The following is a 20,528-nucleotide window of genomic DNA, read 5'->3' as shown; positions in this document are numbered from 1 at the left end:
TATACACACATAAACACATACATACACATCTGAAGGATTCTTAAACTTGCTGTACACTGGAATCACCTGTGTAACTTTAATCTGATGCCCAACTTATAGCCCACACACAAAAAATCAGAATCCATTGGGGTAGGACCCAGGCATAATAAATTTTAAATTACGCTAGGTGATCCCAATGTGCAGCCAACTTTGAGAACCAGTGATACATATCACCCTGTTTCTTACTTCTTAAACCCAGCAGTATATTTTAAAGATATGTTCATGTCTCTACATGTGCATCTAGTTCAGAAATCTGCAAACATTTTCAGCAAAGGGTCAGATTTTAAGTATTTTCAGCTTTGCAGGTCATACGGTTACTGCTGTAACCCAGCTCTGCTGCTGTAATGTGAAAACAGCCATAGACAATACATAAATAAATGGACACAGCCATGTTCCAATAAAATTTTATTTACAAAAAAGACACACCAGGAGATGGACCATATTTGGCACATGGGCCATAGTTGCTGACCCCTGATCTAGTCTTTTGCTTCCAACTACTGGGCATCTCCACAGAATATTTACTGTGTGTTCCCTATCTTTTCTTCTAGTTAGAGGCTAGTTTGCATCTAACTCTCCATTACTGCAAGTAATATGGCAATGAATATGTATCCGTCTATCTATCCATATCCTTATGGCCGCATACAACAATTTATAGGGGAATTGCTGGACCATCTGTCATAAGTACAGTTACTTCGATCATATACTTCTAGGTCTCTCCAGAATGACTGTACCAATCTACACTCCCACCATTAATACACAAGGATTCCCAGATCTTTACATCCACACCAACACTTGGCGTTATCTAGCTATCTAAAATTTGGTGATTTAATAATTAATTTTGCATTTCTCATTTTTTAAATTTGTATGATTATCTTGTTAATACTCCTCTCTCATAAAACACTATGCATGCTCCATGAGGGCAGGGACCTTGTCTAGTTTTGCTCACTATTCTATTTTTAGCACCTAGCATAAGCCTTGCATATAGTAGTAGGTGTTCCATAAATATTTGTGAAACAAGTAGATGGGTATATGAGCGCTTCTGTGTTAGTTGTACAAAAATACTCTTTACTGATAAGTTTGAGCTGGTGACCTGAGGTTAGTAAAGGGAACCTGTTTAGGGTAGCTGGTTTCCTGACCTCAAGAGGACTTATACTCTGCGAAAGAGGGTAAAATGATTCATTCATCCCAATTATTCATAAAATATTTAAAACACTTATCGTGCTATGTGCCAGACATTATGCACAATGGTGATCAATACAGGTACAGCCTTGCCCTCAGGGAGCCCACGGTGTGATGCGAGATGTCAGCGGGTTGACAATTATTTGATTGTTATACATTACTGGGGAAGTATCAGATTCTCTGGAGGTTCTAGCAAGTGTGTCTTAACCTAATCTAGCAGGAGTGGGGGAGGACAAGTATGGTATTATATAAGATGACTCCTTATAAATGTCCAGACAGTTTCCCTGGCAATGGGATGTTGAAGGAATTCAGGGATTCATAGAAGGGAGCAGTAATATTCTAGCAGAATTATACAAACAAGCTTGGATATGTCTTCAAGCTGTTCTGCAAATAGTGGAGTGATTTAAAGGAGTTTAAGATAATTATGCTTAAATCTCTTCTTCCCCAATTATTCTATTTTAGACTGCTAGAGAGGAATTGCTGTACTTGTTCCCTTTTACTTTATTAGTTGTAAAATAAGCAGATATCCAGATTCTCAGAAATGCAAAGGGTGCCTTACTTCTTTGGCCAATGGCTGATATAAATAATCTTCAGTAAGCCATAACTGATCTCATGCAATTTTGAAGGTTTTAACTGCTTTAGGAGAAATTCTGGATTCCCGGGGAAACTAAAGTTGAAATTTAATGGCTTGCATTTGCTTAAGAGCACTCCTCCCTCCCCACCCCGACATACACACCCTGAAGAGATTTAAAACCTCCGTAAAAATCCACGATTTCCAAGCAACTACTTCAGCTACCCTTGTTTAGTCTTCCTTCCCTTTCAATATCTTTTATTTTCATGTCCCCCTCCCAATTTTCTCCTTTTCCTTCCTGTTAACAAGCTTAGCAAACAAGGACAGGTAGATCTTTATTTTTTGCTTTATTTTACATTTGGAGGAAACCTGGGGGCATCTAGTCCATATCACACTCTTAGAGACAAAACTGTGGTCCAGAAGGCTGACCAACCTGTCCATATTATGGGTTCATTCTCAGTGAGGGAGGGAGGCAGGAATCAGGACAAATATCAAAGAACAGTTCTAGATGAGGAAGAGTCAGGAAAACAAAGGCTGGCACAGAAGATTAAAAGCAGCAACCAAGAACACACAGATGCCAGTGTTCCATGGACTCTGTGTTCTCTTGCTTATGTTTGTTGACTGCCCTAGAATAAATCTTGAACTCTACTACATTCAGAACACCGTGGTGGATGTGGATGAACACAGAAAACACTGAAGTCTTTACTGGTGTGAGGGTTATTCTCTGTTACCAGCCCCCCTTCCCTGTCCCATTCTATTCTCTACTCTTCTCTGCCCTGCTTTGTGATCTGGGAGGAGACTCCCCGTGGACTGAGTCGCTGGACTCCTTTACCCCAGGCTCTGGTTGGGTTGGGTCAACGGAAGTCACAGGCATGAGATAGGACGACAGAAGGAGAACATGCAGAGGTATTCCTCCTGCACCGGCACTTCTCTGACAGTGGCTGAGATCTGTCATGACCACAGCTCCTACTGGATAGCCCTTCCCTCCTCCAGATGCCAGCTCCCACAGGGTTCTATTTCTTTCCCGTATTCTTCTCAGCCATACAGATGGTAAGGGCTTCCCGCCATGCTAATCTCTGGGTGCCTCAACACCTCTTATTTGTTCTCATAACCCAGTAGGTGGTCCCTTCATTAAAGTCTCTTCATTTGAATCTTATGAGTTGGATTCTATTTCCTGTTGGGATCATGACTCATATGATGGTTCCTCTAGGCCTATCTTACAGTCTTTTTGTGAATAGTATTAGCTGTAGAACAGTATTGTGGAAATTTAGAGGAAGGAGAACAGAACCTCTGATCTTACAGGCTCATTGCAGAAATGTGAAAAACACAAACACACACACAGGGACACAAGTCTCAAAACCCAATAAATAAGAGCAATATCAACTCCATATGTATAGAGACAGGTGCAAGATACACGTAAGTAGGGAAGTGGGGGAGATAAACATAAAACATACATCTCTGAACCTCTGTTCCTACCAGAGTGTGCCTCACCAATGCCTGCTTGTGCTGTGAACTCTCTCATCTGGCAAGATGATCATAACATGATGTTACCCCAGGGGAACCTACATTTTAGCTTGCCAGTTACTGGAGAGAGGTCTTGTTGCTTTGTGTTTCATTTGGTGAAGGTTATGCTTCCTTATGGGAAAATCATTCAGTTCTAAGGTATTTTATGTTTTCCTGTTTCTCTAAAGTCGGTCATTTCCTAAACTGTGTGTATCTGTTTCCCTTTATAATAGCCCAGAGGAAATAAAAGCACATTCTGTTTAGTAGAAGGAAAAATAGCAGTTTTAACCCTATAAGTATTTTGATGTTGTTTTCTTAAGATAGTGAATCTCATGCATGATGGGCAAATGCCCCTCTCTCTACGACTTGCCTGGGCATGTGCGCCTAAGCTGGGTGATGAGTGTCTTTGTAGACTGAGACTACTTTCTCATCCATTCTTTATACTGTGGGGTGAACATCTTCAGCTGCTTGAAGCCTGATACATTTTCAGTCTTGTTTTAGCCAACTGAAACACAAAGGGCCTTTCATAAATCTATTCCCACTGGAGTTTTTTGGGGTTAAAGAAAACACTTTTCTGTGACTATGTTCTAGATAGCCCAGAAAAGCCCATGTTAATGATGCCCAGGGATATGCTGTTAGTAATATCTCAAGAAAGCTGACAGGGCAAAGGTAAAGGCATCAGAATTTTACCACTTTTTAATTCTCTAAGTAATTTAATTGAGAAGGAAACTTTGGGTAGCCTGAAAGGTAGGACTTCTTGTTACTACATTATAAATAAATTTAATCTAACTTTACATGAGAATTCATTCATTCATTTAACAGAAATATATTAAGAGCTTACTATGTGCCAGACACTAAGAAAGGTATAAACTACATTTAAAGTAAAAGAGGAATGGTCTTGCTTCTCAAGAAGTTTACAGCTTGGTGGCTTATCTGTTCACTACCATTTAAAGGCAACCCCGGAAGATAAATAACCTTTTTGGACTTATTTCTTCAGTTGTTTCAGGCCATAATAAGTGGTATTGTATATTGCAGTTTTATCTTTAATCATTTCAACCACTCTCTGAGGTCAATAAGGTTAGCATAATATCCCTCATTTTATAGGTGAGGAAACCAAAATACTATGTAAGTTAGGGGTTTACCCTGCAATCATGCGTCTGGAGGAAGTCAGGCCCCAGACCTCACTCGGAGAAAGACCTTTGCTTCCTCCACTTTACTACTGTCTGCACCTGGCCTCTGTTACTATTTTTTGCACGTGTTAATCTGATTGATCTCCCAGAAGACTTTAAGCTCCTGAAGGCTAAGTGTCATATACTTCTTTGAACTACTCAAAACATTGAACTTAATGCTGAAGATATTGTTAATCCATATGGATTGGGTATATTGACTTAGTAAGATTTAAGTTAAAATTTGAGATGTGCTTGAAAGAACAAGGTAATTTAAACTCACCTCTCCAGGACCTCCATATTTAAAGGGTGTTGGCACTGACTTCTTGCTTTCCAAATGACATTCTTCTGGATGGGTTTAATTTACTGTGGGTTAGGATAAATGGGAGGGTATGAGACCATTACCTGCGAGACTTAATGGCTGAAGCTCTTACACACTTCACTGGAAGTAAATGCATGAGTAATTCTCGCGTGGCTTAACCAGGCCCTGGATTTCACTTGGGAGATTATGATTTTAATTTAACATATCCTGCTGTACAGTGTGTGAAATATGCAGCCAGCAGCGATTGCTGTGAGATGAAAGCCCAGTTGTGTTTATTTTAAGAGACTTGCGGTTCTTTGCCAAGGCCAACATTCCTGGGCAATGAATAGCCTGAGTGAATCATTCAAAGTAGGTGAGAGGTCAGAAGCCTGAAGAAAAAAAAAAATGAAAGCTGAAAGGTTTTCCTCAGTCAAATGGTAGGCATTTGAAAAGGCATTTATAAAGCAGAAGATATTACAGAAACAGGTATTTCTTTTTCAAGATGACTCTTTTGCAGGTGAATCCCAAAGACCTCTTCCTTAGCTCCAGCTAATTAGTCCTGATGTTGTTCATCTTTCCTGGAAATCAGAGCAGAGAAACACTCTGGTTCCTATCTCTGGCTCTGGACAATGGCCCATTGGGGAACAGAGCAATAGCCATGTTCTTGAGGGCAAGAACATGTAGACACATTCTCTGTTAGGAGCAGGCTGGAATACTGCTCACATGGCATGAGTTTGGTGAGTTTCCAATAAACCTTCATAACCATCTCTAGATTCCTTATGTATCCAGCATTATGGAATGTCAACCAGCATGACATTAAATGTTGAGAATATGACAATTATTTACTGAACACCTACTGTGTAGCAGGTAGCTATTTAATCCTCATTCATCCAATCATGTGGATATTTCAAATTCCCATTTTATGAATGAGGAAACCGAAATTTATAGAAGTGAAGTCAGATAGTTAGTTTTCAAGACAAGATCCAAACCTGAGTAGGATGGAAAGAACCCCTTCTATTACCATCAGCTATAATAGCTGGAATTAAAAGAGTACTCAGTATATTCTCTGAAAATATGAAATGCAACTGCTATCTTTATATGAAAGACAACCAACAAACTAACCAATTCATGCTATTCACTACACCCTAGAGTATCAAGAAGGAAGATACTCTCTGTAAGTCCAGCCTTAGGAGAAACCAGAAGAAAACAAATCACAAAAGTTAACAAAGCTGGACCTAATCTCTGTTCTCAGGGAACAAACAGGGATTTGTATGTGAATAGGGCCTGAAACTTGGACACCAGCAATAGGACAGGGATAACAGAAATCCATCCCAGTTGTCCCTTGAGCTATCTCTTGAGATCAAGCGATGGCGTCTCGAGAGGCTCCAGTATTCCACGCAGGGCCTCTGGAAGGGAAACCAAGCAGGTCATATCAGATTTTTCCTGAATTATTACATTTACTAATTAACCATCGTCCTATGGAGCAAGAAGGGACTGGTTGACCTAGAATAGGGCGAGGTAGAATAGACCAGGGCACATCACTGAGGCTGGGTCTGATGGAAAGTTCTGGGGCAGAACAGAAACAGTTCAGTGAAAGCAGTTCCAGGGTGGAGGGCAGTTCCAGGGTGGAGGGCAGCCCCTGGACAGCAAGAAGGCTCCCCCTGAGCAGTGGGGTATAAAGCTCAAGAAAGAAGTCCTGAGTCGGAAGATGGAAGTTAAATTCACTAGAGCTCATCTGAGGGGGCAGCAGCGATGGTGAGCATCTGGAGAAGCACCTTTTTTTTTTTTTTTTTTTTGGTCACCCCACGCAGCTTGAGGGATCTTAGTTCCCCGACCAGGGCCACGGCAGTCAAAGCACCAAGTCCTAACCACTGGACTGCCAGGGAACTCCCTGAAGAAGCATCTTTTTAAAGGCTCCCATCTGTGCTTTCAGTTGAGTTTTGGTGGTGACAGGGTGTATGTGTGCGTGTGTGCGTGTGTGTGTGTGTGTGTGTGTGTGTGTGTGTAGGTAAAATTTTCTTTTAAAGGCTATTTTGTTGGAGTCTTTACTTTCCCTTCCATTACCTCCACGGTGGGTGTGTTGGGGAACTTATACTGGAAGAGGCTTTTGAGAGCTGCGCTTTGTGGGAATGTTCTTGGCAAGCTCTGACATAGGCATGGCCACAACTGATGATTCTCCAAGGAATCTGGGTGTTTCATCTGTTCCAGGGGGATTTGGTGACTTAACAGAGACCTCTATATGAAGGAGCGATGCATATACACGTGAGGGAGGGGGTCTGGGAAACATTTGGGAATGGTTTTCCTCTGGTCCATCCTTGTCTCCCTGGGTTTTTCATTTCCCTGACCATTGTCCGGCTACCCCTGTCTGGTGGTGGCATCCTTTGTGGTTTATTTTTATTTTGCCCTTTCCTGAGCCCTAGCTGATTGAAGACACTGCTGCAGTCATTTTCAACACACCCACTCTGCTACCTGTCCAATCTGCCACAGGCTTATCCCTGAGGGGACCTATAAATGGGGCTTTTACAGCTTCTGATTCAGAGCAGAGGTGGATGCTGGCGGGGGACCGGCAGCCTTTGAGATGAAGGTTGAGCTGACACTGGCTGGCTGGTTTCGTACAGTCTGGAGAACAGGAGGGAGGAGGACAGCTGTCTCTGGTACATGGTCCTGAAGGGGACAAATGAGCAGAGGCCACTGCCCAGTCTGTGGGGAGAGAAAATGTGGGGGTGGTGAAGATGATCTTCTCGCCAACCCATGACCTGTAGGGCTGCCTGTAATCAGCTTCCACATCCACTCCTTCTTCTTAGAGAATGTAGAAAGTAATGTATGAATATGAGCTAACCACACATGTAATTCTCGCTTATGTTTTGAGCATTTGTTTGTTAATTTGACAAACATACATAACATTGACTACATTCCAGGCACTATCTTAAGGGCTTTACAAATATTAACTCACTTAATTCATTATAACCATAGGAAGTAGGTACCAATATTATTTTCATTCTGCAGATTAGGAAACAGCAGCACAGGTGAATTACCTTGCCCAAGACCCCACCCTTAGTAAGTTCAGAGCCAGATGCAAATGCCCCAGAATTGTGCACCTTGCTGTGCTAACCTCTTTGCTAGCATGTTAATAAGAAAGTGAATGAAGTGCCTAGCACTATATAATACCATGTAAGAATAACAATTGTTTTTATGGTTGTTATTAGCTAGTGGTTTACTCCTAATGCTTGCAGATGGCTTAAAGATCTGTGAAGAAACATTTCCTGCATTGGAAGCGTCAGTTCAAATCCTGGTTCTACTACTTGTTAGCTGTGAGATATTGTTCACGTTCCTTAATCTCTCTATGCCTCCAATTCTTAATATTTAATGTGGAGATGATAATAGTCTTTACCTCATTGGTTTGTTGTGATTATTAAATAAGGTAATGTTTGTACAGCACTTAGTAAAATGCCTGGTACAAAGTAAGTGCTCAGTAAATATTGTTGTTCACTTTACTACCTGTTGCCATTGAATTAAATCACTTTTAATCCTTTGGAGTTTCTTTTCATTTTGCCAATTAGGCACTTATTTTCAGGGATTTCCTGATAATACTGCCTTACGTTCATTTATGGAAACATAAATATGTTTCAAGCCTTCAAGTGAGTTATTCCATTTAGTTTTGAGGTTGATGGGGCAGGTAACATATTCTTGTTAAGAATATGGAAAATGAGGCCAGAGAGATGAAATGACCAGGTCAAGTCTACATAGATATGACCAGTGATGATAGATTTTTGACTAACATTGTAATACTGTTTGAACCATGTCTGCACATGCACAAGTACACACGCATGCACACACACTCACATACACACACAAACTCCCTTTCCCTTGGGCCCCCTAATCCTGTGTTACCTAACCCAAACTCTTGAATTTCTTGCTATCTACATTAGCAAAGACTCATTTTCTCCACATGATTCTTAGGGTGATGAAGAAGTAACCTTCTGCAGACTGCTTCTTCCTTCCCCCTTTACCTCTCCAACTTACATTTAATGCTTTGGGGGCTCACTAAAGCTTGCTTCCAGGACTGAAAGCCAGATCATCTCCTATTTCCAATTTTCAGAGAGCGTGAAAAAGGCAACAGGTAGGACTAAAGACCGCTTTATCCATGAACATTGTTTGTCAAGGCTGAGCCTAAAATATGGACCTCAGATCTAATGTTTTATGCAATGAATTTGGGTTAAACACAGAGGGTGACCTTTTATTTTCAGAGCTAAAGAGAAGAGGCTTGACGTCTGATGAGTCTGGATAGGGCTGGTTGGAGAGTGACTGGATAGGCTGGGCTTGGCCTTGTGCTGCATGGAAAGCTCTGCCTGGGGCTCAGGCCTTGAGAGCCAGCCAAGAACTCCTGGATGCGGCGGAAGAGAGGCTTAAGTAGGTGGGGGTGGGTGGGTGCTCCTGTAGTTTCTAGGAGGGCAGCTGGTGTTCCCTTGCACATGATTACAAGTCAGGTTTTATATTTTTGGCTATGGGACGTTTTCTTAAACTTTCCACAGCTATGCAGTTGCTGCCTGGAGAGGAGGTGCTGTAAGGATGTCACCATGTAGACTTGTCACCAAGTCTAATGTTGTTGCCTTCTGCCCCTCCATCTAGACCTTGACCTCTCATGCTCTCCTCCCCCACTTTCTGACCAGGACCTTCCCCCCAGTACAAATCTCCTTCTACCCCCAAACTCGAAGAACTGTTGTTTCTCTAGATCTGGCTTTGTGTTTGATGACCTGGTAAACAAATTCTCATAAGGCTCTGAGGTGTCAGTGATTCTGGGTTGGTATGTTGCCCCCTTCATGTTAATCAGAGCTTTCTGGAAGCAAAACCTTCACCTGAAAGATTGAACCTAATGATGAGATTTCAGGCACTGGTGTGCAGACCATGACGGCTCTCAAATTACACTACCCAGAATGCTCACTCTTCTGCTCCCCCACCCCCAACAATAAGACCAACCCAGAATCTTTATGTAAACAGACACATAAGCTCTTTTGATGAAAATCCTGGAGAGGTGGTAAAGTGTGGTGGTTAAGATTAAGGCTCAGGAAAGTGGAAATGCATCACACCCTCATTTATGTTTTCCAACCCATCCTGTCCTGGTATGTGTGAACACACACACACATACACACTCTGTTCTCTTACCTTCCTGCTTCCTTAGACTTGACCCAGCAGTCAGCGAGGGGCACTTCTTAGCACAGGGGGAGGAAAATTTCCTGATGAAACTCACTGGCAATGAAAAATGTTTGGTCACAGCCACGCAGCCCCATGGCTGGTCTGCCGCTGAGGGGACACCTGAATAAGACTTAGTTGTGGCTTAGAGTTCCCTCTAGCCCTGAGATTCTGTGTATTTTTCTCCCTCCCACCTTCCTTCAACAACTGGACGTCCTGGGTGATTTTGGCAATGGCATGTGGGACGCAGATGCTACCATCCCTCACCCCTTCCTTTCAGTACTTTCTGTGAGAGGAAGTCTAGGATGAAGAGCCACCTCCGCAGTGAGTAGTTTGGGAGTAGTAAGGAGTATTCTTTGTGCATATAAACCCTGATTTGAAAAGATATCCTCACAATGAAAATCACTGCATGGGGGTATTCTTAAGGATGACTCTCATTTTTCTGGATGACAGGTGGGAAGGTACACCCAGGACTCAGTAGTTACGTTTCTGTGTGATGGAGTGGACAGAAATCGTGCATTCTCCTGAGGCTGGAACTGTAATGTTTGTCTCATAAAAGCTGGGAGGAATGGAGGATTGTGTGGGAGGGAGGGTTACCAACCATAAGCAGCAGGAGGTGGTCTGTTCAGAGGTCATGGAGGAGGACTGTCCACATACAGTGGACAGGAAAACCATGCCCCAGATGGTAGCATAAATATTCAATTACACATCAGATCCTTGGCAGAGGACATTTGAGTCTTTGCTTCCTACCCCAGGCAACAGAACCTTCCCTCTGCATGTCCATAAACAGGATGTAAAGCCAGGTACAGGGCCCCAAAGGAGAAGCAACTAGGCTTAGTAACAGAAAGACCTAACCATGTAGGTCATAGAGATGAGAATTTTAGGTCTAGCCCGCTTTTAACCGCCTGTGTAACCTTGGGCTAGTCTCAAGCCTTTCTTTCTTCATCTGAAGAATTATCTTATAATTTCTACTTTGGAGGGATATAATGAGGGCTAGATGAGTGTCATAGGTTGAATTCTGCAGAAACAGAGCCTGAGATGAAGATTTTATGCATGTAATTTATTAAGGCAGTGCTCCCAGGGAGACCAGTAAGGCAGTGGTGAAGCAAGAGAGGGATGGGAAAGAAACTAAGCAAGGCAAAGCCCAGTGTCATTCTGACTGCAGGGAGCTCTGGAGAATAAATTATACCAAAAGCTAATAATTATAAATTATACCAAAGAGTTGACGCAACTTGAAGGGAGTTGGGCTTTCCTGTTCCAGCCAGTCATTGGCCAAGGGCCTTGGGGTAGAGGATGGCAGTGAATGTAAACTCCCAGGCGTTTCCAGTTCTCTGTGTCTGAAGGGTGGCTTCAGGTTTGGTATGGGCTGTTAGAAGCCAAAGGACACTGAAGCTGGGAGAGGCGTTCATAGGAAAAGTAGAAGGAATAAGAGGGCTCTTGGGCAGAAAAATGAGAGTATCTGCTACAATGGGAAAATATCCTCATTGGTCAGGGGTTCATCAGAGATTACCCAAAGTATAAGGATCTGCTCTCAACCAGGAATGGAATACCAGCTCATTCTCCCAGACGCCTAGAGAGAGAGTATGATGTCCAACTATCTGCAAGTGATCTAATACTGAAAGCCACAACAAGCAAAGGAACATTTAGAGGAGGTTGTGTAAGGGAACCACCATTCCTCTCCTCCATTAGGCACTTCGTACTCTGTCCTCATACAGGACAGAGAACAGAAATACTGACTCGGTTATATTAGCTTAGGCCCTCATAGAACCACATTCACTGTGTAGTAGGTCAATGCTTGTAAAGCCCACCAACCAAAGAGCTCCAGGAACACACTAGTCATTGTTGAGCTCATTGCAGAAAAAAAAAAAAAAAACATGTACCAGAGGAATCATGGAATGTCTTGGAAAGGGGGAGTGGCCAGGGACCTCTGACTGAATTTGGGTTTACTCCAAGTGATTTCCAAGAGAAATTAGGGAAGAAGGGGACATTCTGGATTGGACATTTTCAAGAGCAGGAGCAATTCAATGTTTTGGCATCTTAGTAGTTTTCATACAGGGCAAACGAACTATAGAAATGATCCCTGAAAGTATTGTTTTCATATAGGATACGCAAGGCTGGAATTATCCCTGGTAAAGGAACAGCAGTCACTCATGTTAGTCAGACAAGGAGGATGTTTAGTCATTTTTTGTGATTACCAAGTGGCTTTATCTTTATCTTGTTCTAAATATGATCATGGGGTGGCCTTGTCCCAGCACTGTTTATACGAGTTGAGACCTGGCTGCCAGCAGGTCCGTTTCTCACTTTCTCTGCTTGTCAGCAGGACGTATTTCATTTTCTCAATGACACACCCTTTCTTTCTCACAAAAGCTAAAAGAAACAACCCTACTAAATCTGCTCCTGCAGCAGCAGTACAAATTCTAAGGAGCATGCCAGCCCTTGCCCCACCTGGGATATGCCACAAAACCCCCATGGGAATTTCATTCAGAATTTAACACCAAGAAAAATGATTCCACTTGAGACATGATAGCCTTTCTTCATCATGATAGTAAGGTCTAGGCGATCCATCTTACTCTTTTTTTTCTTTTAGCTTTTAGGATTCTCAGAGCCAAATGTGAGACGCCTTTAGACATTGACCTTTATGTTTAGCACATTTGCACTCACTTTTCACCCTAATCTGAATTTTCTATTTCTATTTTTACTATTTTTTCCTGGTATTGTTAGCTTCTTCAGATAAAAGTGGGGAAGAAATGAAGTCCCACTTTGAGCCATGTTGCACAGCTTGAAGCTAATACAAAATTAGATCTTGCATCAGTTCCCAGTTATTTTACGGATGTAATCTGTCTCTTATAATTTAAGGGAAGAGCATCTATCTTTTCCTTCTTCAATTTCCTTCCTCCCCATAACACAGTATACAGAAATGGGAGATAGATGTTATCTGGAAACTCTTTGCGATGGGATTCTTGCAGTCAGACAGTAGAGGTCACCATGGAGCTGTGCGTGATGGAGCTCACAGACTAGGAAACTTAGCCGAGTGGGTCTGAAATGATAGAAGACTTAACTATTCGATTCAGATGTGTATTCTTTTTGCTCTGGTCATTCAACAGACAGCACTTTCCAGTGGTTGGCTTCGATGTCACTTTGGTAATATAATTGTTTAGAGGAGAGAAGGTGGCTTTTATATATTGTTTACCAAAAAAATTTCCATTTTAAGCACTAAGGAACTCTGAAAAAAAATGGTTACAAAATGTGTTTACTTAAATATTGTGAAATGAGGATGGAAATTCGCAGTGCAGGGTGTTTGTCATCTGCTCATGACTAGCAGATGGCCGCCTCCCCCTCCTCCTTTGCAAGCTCAATGACTCACATCTTACAGGGTGTGCAAATTGAAATTTCGAAACTCTCCAGAGTAGAGGTGGCAGTGCCATAACTCGATGCAGGAGGAGTGTGCCAGCCAGATGACTTTGCCAGCCAGCATGTTGCCAAAGACTTCACAAAATGTCTCTCTTATTGGAAAGAAAAGCGTTTGGATGTCTCTCTGCACGTGTTCGACGCGCCATTTCTGAAAGGATACAAGGTATGCTTCAGGCTGTGGGTGAACCTGTGTGTATGAAAGGGAGCAGGTAGTCTGCCAGCCCAGAGCTGGGTAATAATTGCTCCTACCAAGGTGAATCATGCAAGATAGACTCACCTGTTTTGGCTTGTCAGCTCTAGGATGGTGGCAAGTCAGCCTTCAGCCATCGAAAGAACAAAGCCTGAGCTATTATCACATGCTCCAAAAATAGGAGGTTATAGTTTAGAAAGATATGTCATCTAAGTTCAAAGTTTATTTTTTCTTTTGTTTACTTAAGAGGAACTCTGAGTCTTCTGCTTAACCAAAAAATGAGGGCTGTATTTTAGGCAATTCTATTTGTTTAAAAAAATAGAGTCCTGCGAGCCAGGAGGACTCACAGCAAAATTGACTTTTACCTGCAGATCTCACTTCCCTTCATGTGGTAACTAGTTACCAAAGATGTCCCCCTGCAATGAACTGCACCTCCTGGTATTCACACCTTTGTGTGGTCCCTTCCTTTTAAAGCCAAAGAAAGCCTTGCAGCTTCCACTTGGGTCTCCTGGAACACTCACTCTGGGAGAAGACAGCTGTCACGTAAGAAGCCTGACTACCCTGAGATCACTTTGCTTTGAGGAAGCTCAAGCTGCCACCTGAAGAGGCTGTGTGGAGAGAGAAATGCCTGATAAGCCCCTAGCTGTTTCAGGCATCTCAGCTGATAAGCCAGACACGTGACTAAGGAAGCCATCTTGGACATCCAGCTGAGGTGAGGCTTCTGATGACTCCATCCATCTGACTGCAACCACCTGAGAGAATGCAACACCCCCTAACTGAGCTCAGTCAACTTATAGGATCATGAGAGATAATAATAACTTTTTTAACTACTATATTTTAGTGTAGTTTGTTACACAGCAATAGATATAACCCAAACACTTCAGATTGAGAGAGATTGAGAGAGAGAGAGAGAAAGTTAAACATGAAATGCGATGGCACTGACCTGACTCCCTTCTTTTTTTCTCACCCCAGATAGTGTCTATGAGCAAATCTCATAATCTCTATTTTATTTTTTTCTTTTTCTTTTTCACTTTTCAGATTTTTAAAAGCTTTTAAAATTGAAGTATAGCTAATTTACAATGTTTTGTTAGTTTCAGGTGTACAGCAATGTGATTCAGTTATATAGGTTGTTGGAAGTACTTTTGATAAGGCCTGAACCTCCAATATTTTCTAAGGGAACTTAGACACTAGTGATGTGATGAACATGCAAGTGAAGACAGAAACAGAATGGCCCTAGGGGCTGCATCAGTTGGGGACATACTCTATGGAGCTATGAAGTAGGAGAGAACCTGGAAGTTATTCAATGCAACAGTAGTATTGTCAGCCCTGGGGCCCCCTTTCTTTGTTCATTATTGAGTACCTAGACATCTAAAATGTGTAAATAACTGGAAATGGACAAAAATGTCCAGACAGGTTATTTCGAGTAATGAAGAGATGATGTTATCAAAGAAGATGAAAGGTTCTAAATTAGGGGAGCCTAGCTGAACAATGGTTAAGGAATGGCAGCATATGAGGATGCCAGTGCCAAAGAGAAAGGTGTATCTTAGTCATTTGCAGCTTTGGGTTAGAGCCTATGAGGGAGGAAGAAGAAGGGGGACAATGGAGTCAAGACGAAGAGACAGGCTCAGGATGTATAAATAGTAGGATTTTTAGGTTAAAATCTCTTCAGTCAACCACAGCCATTGCAATTTAAGCAGGCAAATTTTGATATAGCAGAAAAAGTACCAACGTGCCTATTGGGAGGTCTTTGTCTTGCTACCAACAGGCAGTATAGACTTGGCAAGTACCTTGCCCTCTCTGGGTCTCAGGAAGGCATGTTGTAACTTATAAAAGACTCTACAAAGGCAAAGTATTATATCAATTATAAAATGAGCAGTAGTACTTTATGCAATCTAAGCTCCTTTTCAACTCTAAAAACCTTATGGTTCTAAACTGTAGAAATAGGAGACAGTTTTAGAATTTAAAAATTAAGTAATTAGGCTTATAGACTGGAGATAGGTATAAAAAGCTTTGATTGAGATTTTGTGTAATACATAATGGGAAATGTTTAGGCAAGGGTAAGGATCTTTATTTTATTTCTTGATATATCCCAAGTACCTAGAACAATGCCAACATGTAGCAGATGTTAATAAACATATTTGTGGATTGACTGAATGAGCTATTCCTGGGAAATCAAGGACAAAAATGGCCTAAAAAACAGACACATCAACTATAAGTCTGTCCTTATCGCTTATTTTTATGAAATTTTCTCACTTAGTTCTATTGCTTGGCAAACACTGATATACAAATTTCTAAACAATATTTAGTCTTGCTTCTCTTCTTTATTTTAAAGATAAATAGGGAGGCATGTATTTTTCCAACTAATGTTAACTCACTAGTTTATAATTTTTTTATTTTTACATTTTTAATTAAGAAAACTCTCAAGCACATAAACAGAATACCCACCACCCAGATTCAGCAATTATCAACGTTCTATGATTCTAGTTTTATTTATACCTCCATCATTTCTTACTCCCACTGGATTATATGTGATTATTTTTTAAAATAGATTTTCCTCCATCTAATAAAACAAAATTTAGCATTCCAGTTATCTTGTCCTAGTGTGCTCATTTATAGGTGTTTTAATTTCCCAATTTTTTAGTATATTACTGAGTTGCATAGAACTTCCTTAGGGTGTTATTTCTTCTGACTCTGGCTTAAGTAAAATTGCAACCATTTTAGAAAAGCTCTCTGTGGATGAGCCCCCTTGTACATAGGGTTTCAGAGTTGTTCTGTTTAGAAAGGGATCCATATCAGTCAGATGTCTTGGTTACAAACATTAGAACTCACCATAGCTGGTTCAGCAGAAAACGTATCTAACAGCTTTGAGAAGGCTCAATAGACCCTCGGAGAGGATTAGAGACCCAGGCTTGAAGATATATGGGCAGGAACAACACTCAAATGGCACTTCAGGATGGGGATCCAGAAAGGGATCCATCATTGCTGTCACTGGGCGCAGACACCACAGATTGCCCCACTGATCCTGGGCAATGGAAGCTGAACTGCTGTCATCGTTGTCACTGAAAGCCATTGCCTCTGCCATCACCTTCAGAGAATGGTCTCCACCGTGTCTGCCTCCTCATGTTTGTCTCTTTTAAACTGAAATCTCATTAAGTGCACTTCATTGGCTGAGTCTATTCATTGGCTGAAGTGTTTACGCCCTAGCTTCCAGGAAGGCTGGACGAGTGAGTTTCTGGATTCTAGGTTCGGAAATCCAGAATCATAAGGTGGGCCATTCCCCAAAATTAGATGTTCAAAAGTTCTGGATGGCCACAAATTATGACATGTGTTTATTAAAGTATCTTTAAATCCAAAATGGTCTTTGAAGGAATTCCTAGACCGTATGAAAGGGATAATACAGTTGATTGACCTATGTGCAAGAAACAATTTGTTCATTTCTTCTCAGAGAGGGGAGGGATCATTATTCTTTTAGCTTTAAAAAAGCCATATAGCCTACATGGGAAAAGAATCTACAAAAGAGGAGATATATGTATATGTATAACTGATTTACTTCGCTGTATGCCTGAAACTAACACAACATGGTATATCAACTATACTCCAATAAAAAATTGTTTTTAAAAAGCCATATGCACTATCTTCTCTTGCTTTAATATCTTCTCTCTTCTGGATTCTCTCCAAAATCTTCAAACCTCTCAGCATTTCCTCCTCTTCACAGCTTGCCCCACTGTACCACCGTAGAGTTTTTCTAAGATAGTTTGTATTCTAAGCCATTCTTTGACAGAATATTTTCTTTGCAATTTTCTTTCATTTAAAAAATGTTTTCTAAAGCATATATGCTTCCTTTATAAGGAACAATACATCTCAAGGCCTATAAAAAGACGATGTTAACTCACATACACTAACTCACTCCCCAGGAACTTTACAATTACAGGCATGTTGAGATACTTTCTCTAAGTGAATGTAGTAAACCATCTACTTTCTATTTAAAAAAAAAAAGAAAGAAAAAAGGCAGACCAAGGAGGTAAGATATTCACTCTTATAGACTTATGAAGATGCTGCAAACCATTTATAATTCATATCAAACCTCTTTAATTTGACCTACATCATCCATCATGTCCCTTTCTGTTACTTGCTGGAAGATCATATTCACTCTTTCAAATGGAATTTCTATAGTAATTTTCCTTTAAAATGACAAAAAGGGCTTTACATTAGGTAAAGAAATACTGAAATGAGTTTATTATACATTATCCAGAATAATAAAATAAATATACCAAAAGGTCACACTAGAAAATGATTTTGTGTATCAAATAACTTATGCTAGCCTTCCCTGAGGGATATAAACCATGAAGCTAGCACAAAAACATCTCTCTCCATAGTTAATTTTCTTCTCTGTATCACTAAAATACCCAACTCAGCTACTTATGTAATAATCACTAGTATAGTCATTTTAAATGTTTGAAGCATTTAAATTGTCCTCTCTTCCTTTAAGAAATATAATTTAATAGGCAATTCAGTGAAAATATACTACCCAAATGTTTGATGGCTTGAACTAAAATCAGCCTTTAGGCAAAGCTTATTTTATATTGTTTAGATTTTTGAGGGGTCGCATTCTTTTTTGTTTTGTATTTCATCATAGAATGCAAATGAAACATTTAAGAGATTGAGGCCAAACTGAATGTCAATGTGAAATATGAATAAGGTCAACTTTATTCTGATTAATCAGCTTCTGGACTTGACTAAAACACAGAGTTTCATGATAGAAAGGGTTTGAATATTTTGCAGTCTTTGTTACCAGTTTGAGGGGGAAAAGTATTAAAATATTATTCCCTTCCATAAAAATGTTAAATGCTTGCTCTGAAACAAAGAAAAAATGAGATTTACAACCTCTAATAAACACTGACAGAGGTAGGAAAGAAAAAAAGCAAGAATAATTTAAAATAAAGTTTGTATTAGTTTTCTATTGCCGTGGAACAAATCACCACAGATTTAGAAATTTAAAACAATATGCATTTATTATCTTACAGCTTCCATAAGTCAGGAGTCGTCTGGTCACTACTCATCTGGGTCTTCTGCTCAGGGTCTCACAAGGCTACAATCAAGGTGTCAGCCAGGCTGTGTTGTCTTTAGAGGCTTGACTGCGGAAGGACATCCTTCCAGGTTCCCTTAGGTTGTTGGAAGCAGTTATTTCCCTGTAACTGCAGAACTCATGGCAGCTTTCTTTTTCAAGGAAAAGAAAGGAGAGTGAAGAGCTAGTCTGCTCAGAGGCTTCTATATAAATTGGAAAGTAATCACAGGAAAGAGAGCTCATTATCTTTGCAATATTCTGTGGGTTAGAAGCAAGTCACCAGTTCTGCCTGCACTCAAGGGGAGGTGATTATACAGAGTGTGAACATGGAGCCATCTGAACATCATAAGAATTCTGTCTCGCCCACATTTGAAACACAATTTAAACAAACGCCAATGAAATCCAAGGCAGACAGTTTACCAGAGGCAGTGCGTTTGATTCATATATTTGTTGGTATTTAACTAGAAGATTAGTAACCACAAGACTCCCAGGTATTTCAAGGATTTAAAGGTAACCTGTTGAAAGACTCTTTGGGCTATGCAAAACCTAGCAGAGTACATTGCCCTGCTGTGGCCTTGGCCAGTTTTCAGCTTTGACCACAGACGAGCTTCATGAGTCCACCCTGTCCGCGGTGTACAGGGTCATATATACGTATAGCAAGCACAGACCATCGTGTCTGTGGCACCACGGATGAATTACCCCTACTCAAGTGAATAGGCATGGAGACCCTCGAGGGACCACAGGGTCTGGTTCAGCCACTGTGAGCACAGTCTTGCTTGAATGTCAGCAGTGAGTTTAGTCATCTCATGAGGAGAATCAAACAGAAGTGAGGTTAAACACCCTTCAGGTGAGAAAAAAATAATATGATAAGTAGTAAAATATGGAAATGAAGGGCTATAGTTTCTCTTTTGAAAGCATACAGTTCTTAAATTCAAATGCTGTAGCCTGTATGCATTCTCTTTAGCATGTGTTCATGTACATAAACAGGATTATGGACCAAAACTAATGTGGCAACTGAGGATAATATACACTTTATATATCTTCCACCTTGTGGAAAGAAGAAATAAACTATACTCCTGTGTTAGTTTGGATTCTCTGAGAAGCAGATGCTGAAACAAAGTTAGGAGGGCAAAAGGTTTACTAGGGAGTAATATCCATGAGGAAACAGGATTTGGAAAGGAATGTTGCATCTGCCACAACTCCATATGGCCCACGGAGGTCACAGATCTGACCTTCAGGTAAAATAATCAAGAAGCTCTATGGCTTTCTAGTATCTGGTCCCTGTTTACAACAAGGAGGACTATTTCACAGAACCTCAGGGGCTGAGGCAAATTCTCAGAGGTTGTCCATCTCAATTCTTCATCTTTAGACAGGGATGCATTGAATCATCCTGATGGTGGGGGACTTTCCCATCTTTGAAAAGGCCCAGGTAGGTGGTTCTACAAATCTCTTGCTCAGCTAGTTCACTCAAAGGTTGTAGACATTTGAAAATTTCTGACTAAATCCACCAGATCTATCTCAGGTTAGGAGCAGGGCAGTATTTTCTGGTGGTTCCTTTTCTTTTGCTAGTCCTTCACATGTTAGGATTCACTGTTATCCTCCTCTTATTCTAAACACTTCTCCAAGGAGAACTCATCCACTACCATGGCTTCAACTTTTACCTGTATAGTAGTGGTTCTCAACTAGGGGCTATTTTGCTTTTCAGGGGACTTCTGGCAATGTCTGAAGACATTTTGGTTGCTATAATTGGGAAGATGCTACCGGTATTTAGAGGATAGAGACAACAGATGCTGTTAAATATCCTACAGTCCCCCACAACAAAGAATCATCCAGCAGAAATTCTCAACAGTGCCAAGGTTGACAAACCCTGCTGTATAGAGACAACTCCCATTCCAGATCTCCTACCCAGTTTT

This window comes from Mesoplodon bidens (assembly GCF_964165515.1).
Source record: "Mesoplodon bidens genome assembly, chromosome: X".
NCBI classification, from domain to species: Eukaryota; Metazoa; Chordata; class Mammalia; order Artiodactyla; family Ziphiidae; genus Mesoplodon; species Mesoplodon bidens.
The sequence above is the reverse complement of the archived record's forward strand: the minus strand, read 5'-3'. Positions refer to the sequence as shown.